Raw genomic sequence first — 3916 nt, forward strand, 5'->3', positions numbered from 1 at the left:
GGTTCATGCCCGTTAACATTTACTCCACCTTGGTTCCTCCTTTGTTCCACCCATATCTCCTCCTATCTCAAGCTCTGCCTCTGTTTACTTCATCAGCATGCAATTACCTATGCATTTCCTGTATTTACATTCTTGAGAAAAGCTGCTCGCAGCAATGCGTGTTGCCAAACAGTGCAGTGAACCAACGTGCATGATTCAAGAGATTTGGGAAAGAGGCCATGTAACATATTGAGTAGAAAATGTCAGTAGGTCACGTTCTGCAAAAGCTCTCTTCAAGGCACCGTTATTTGGGATGTCAATTAGTGCCATGTGGAACGTGTCAGGAGTATCGGTGGCATCCGCTCCAAATGGATCTAGAAACAGCTTCAACTCATCGCTGTGTTCCCTGAAATCCGCAAATCTTTGTTTGAATTCATCCAGCAGTCAGCTGTTGACTGGGTTGTGGACTGTAACCATGTTGATCTAAGACCACAGGCAGACAAAGTTGTTTGGGTGGAAGGCGTCATATCTTTTATTAGACCAACTAAATTGATAGCTTAAGACATCACATCCACCCACAGAACCCTGTCTGTCTAGAGTTGAAGGCCCATTCTGTTACAGGGGTAAACACCTATCCCATATTGTATGCTTCGTGTGTCCACAGCTGGCATTTGTAAGGCTATTGTTTCGAGTCCATGCCATGCAGCTCTCATGCTAGAGAGTCTACCTGACACGTACACCTCCTCCCAAATTTTTAAAACCCAAAGTTTCATTTTAAAAAGTCAAGGCTTTCTGTGCTTTGACCAGTGCATAGTTGACAGACATGTTGGACAAGCCTTTGGTCATCAAGGCTAAGGACAAGTTACACATAAACCGGTATAAGTGATTGGAAACTGCTTTCAAAATGGCCCAAACCAGTTTAAGATAAACCTGGATGAATGTAATATCAGACTTAACTCATTTAGGTGAAATTAGTTTACTGAACTTCTGTCACAGTTCCCCTCCAAATTCAAACTCAACCCCTCCTGCACCCCCCTTCCCCCCAGGGTGAGGGGGCCAGCCTTGTGCTGGCTGTCTGCTCCAGCCAGGGAGGGAAACTGCTCTAGCTTCTCCCAGTTTCTGGCCTGAGCACTGCAGGCATATGGCTGCATTTCCAGAATCAAAATGAACGTCTGTTCACTTGCTTATTGGTTCAGTCTAATCTGCGAAGGTTGAATTGATTCAGCCTTGTGGTTTTCAACAGTCTTTTCTTAGCCCAAGTGCCCTTCCTCAGGTCGCGTTTTAAACCTGTCCAGTTTGGCACAGTCTGGGTGAATGCATAGTGACCCTGCCTGGATTTCGCAGAACAGAATTCGGGCTAGGAGGGATCTCCATAGGTGACCTAGTCCAACCCCCTGCCTGAGGCAGAATCATCCTTATCTGAGCCACCCTATGCAGATCCATAATGCTACCTCTTAGTAAAACTACCCCCAACCCTGACACCACACAAGCCTTAAGGCCCTAACCTGCCACAGGTATCACATGGGGAACGTGGCAGCCAATGTCCTGCTTCTGCAAAATGTTGTTAATATTCACTCGAGAGATCTCGGGTAGATCTCCATGCCCCCACAGAGGAAGGCAACCCCCGCAGCCCATACCAATCTGACCATGGGGTCAAATTTCTTTCTGAGCCCAAATACGGAGTCGGTGTAACTGTGACTGGAGGGTCAAGACCCTCTAACCCAGGCTTGTCCAACATACGGCCTGCAGGCCGCTGTGCGGCTCACCAAGACATTTTCTCTGGCCCGAGGTCCTTCACTCGGGACAGGCGAGGAGTCCTGGTGCCTGCTGCGTGCTTCATGGCAGCAGTGGGGCATCGGCGAGGCGGGCAGGGCCAGCCCACAGGCCCCAGCCGGCGGGGAGGGGAGCTGCTAGCCCCCGTGGGGCTGGGCTCATCATGTGAGCCGGGTCCTGCTGCGGCTGCCCCGAGGACTGCATAGCGTGGGGCTGCCCCAGCCTCGCCTGCCGGGACGAGTCGGGGACAGCGCCTGGTACGTCTCCTTTGTCTCTGCCTCTTTGCCCCCAGCATCCAGCTCGCTTTCTGGGACCTGCCCGGCTCAGCAGGAGCAGGGTGCAGCACCTGGCACAGGCAGTCGGCAGGGCAGGGCCGGGGGTCCTCGGCAAGCGGGATCCTGTGACACGTGTCCTGGCTGACTGCCAGATCCCGCGCTCTGGGCACCAGGGGAAGCAGGGAGCTGCAGGTCTAGAGGGAGGAGTACGAGGAGGCATGTAGGGGTGGAAAAGGGGCTGCTGGTTGGGAGTGAGGGCAGCGGCAGAGCTGGGGGGCAGGGGGAAGGGTATGTACCCCTTCCCCCACCAGGGTGTCTGCTTTTTTGCAGTTGCAAAACTCTACCCCTATCCCCACCTTCAAACAAACCTCTTTCCTATTTTCACCCTATCCCTCCCACTCCTTGTGCCTGCCCACCATCCCCCATGAATAGAAATTACATTCCCTTCTGCTCCCCATTCCCACCGGACCCCATCCCTCCCATGCCTGCACCCCAGCCCCCCACAGGTTCCCAGTGTCCCCCAGCCTGATGGTGTTATTTACACCAGTTCCTCGTCTGAAAACTGGTCTGAGTCTGACTCCTCTGAAGAGGCTAGGTAGGTGCCGCCTCTTTTTTTTGGTGTGTGTTAATCAGGCCATTCTCCAAAATGAAATGTGGCTTTCGTCTTAAAATGAAGTCTGCACGGTGTTGGCTGTTCATACCATAGAAGACATTTGCTCCTTGGGGGAAGACTAGCTCTGCAGAAGGAGAAAAGCAAAGAAGCATTGAGTGATTTACTCTGGATAGTAGCACTACAAGCAAAAATTGGGGAGCGTTCAGAGGTGCATGCTGGCTGGACACGTGTCACTTTGAGGTCTAAGTAAGGTTCTTTAATTTGGTTTTTACTAGTTATAACATCCCCTTTCCCACCAGCAAAAGTATGAGAAGATGTTGGACCATCCAAAGTCATGCCCAGGAAGTCTGATAACACCAAACTTACCTGTGCACTACATGAAACAGTTTTGTGGCTCTGAAATCATTGACTACAGACATTAGCATGATGTATACACACAGGGCTGTACATTTAGGATGAAAGGCAATCGTTTGACTTGCTTCCTTAATGCATCATTTCCATGTGTGGTTTTCTACAGCTTGCAAGTGTTGGGTTTTTTATTCAACAAATCGGTCAAGGCAAATTCTTTTCGATTCAGCTGAGACAACCCCTTTACCTCCTCATGCACCAAGAGCAGGGGTTGCACCTTGCCGTTTGGCAGCAGAGAGATTGCTGCTCCCTGAGCTCACAGATACCTGTGTGCTAGCAATGGGAGAAAGCTGTTTTCCAAAAAGGTGCCTGTGTGGGGAGGGGGGACACTGGGACGTTGGGTTGCTGGGTCCCAGAGGTGAGCGGAAAGAAGCCTGCTCAGCCTGGCTTTCTCCCCTCCCTTTGCATCCTCCCTCTCTTCACTGGCGCTGAAAGAGGGCTGGTAAATCCAGGGCAGGGCCTGATACTGCTGCTGATTTGATGGTGATGTTAGTTTGACCTCGCAATGGTCAGGGATTGATGGTAGACTCTCCTCCTGCCACTGAAGATACCCAGCAGGCTTAGGGCTTGCCAAACGCTGCAAGTACAATGCACACAATCAAGTAGGCCTCTGTGAAGGTGAAGCTATTCTGTGGGTAATGCTCTGGATTTATACAGTACTTTTCCTAGTAGTTTGAAAACCAAGCATGCCAATGAAAGCTGGGAAAGGTTGAGTCCACGAGACATAGAGCTGTGCAGGTCACGGGTGACCTGTCTGTTGTCTTGAACAGCCTGCCCATTGAGTCAGAGGATGACTAGGATGCTTTTAAAGATGCTGTGTATTTAAGGTTCAGGTTAGGACCGAATTGTTTACTGAAAATATTCAGGA

At 50.7% G+C, this 3916-nt stretch overlaps 1 gene segment (V, D, J or C); it reads left to right on the top strand.

Annotated features, from left to right (window-relative positions):
* LOC106723343 overlaps nucleotides 1–3916 on the top strand; it is a 13053-nt gene that overhangs the window by 1756 nt on the left and 7381 nt on the right.

This window comes from Alligator sinensis, unplaced genomic scaffold, assembly GCF_000455745.1.
Source record: "Alligator sinensis unplaced genomic scaffold, ASM45574v1 scaffold1080_1, whole genome shotgun sequence".
Classification (NCBI taxonomy): domain Eukaryota; kingdom Metazoa; phylum Chordata; order Crocodylia; family Alligatoridae; genus Alligator; species Alligator sinensis.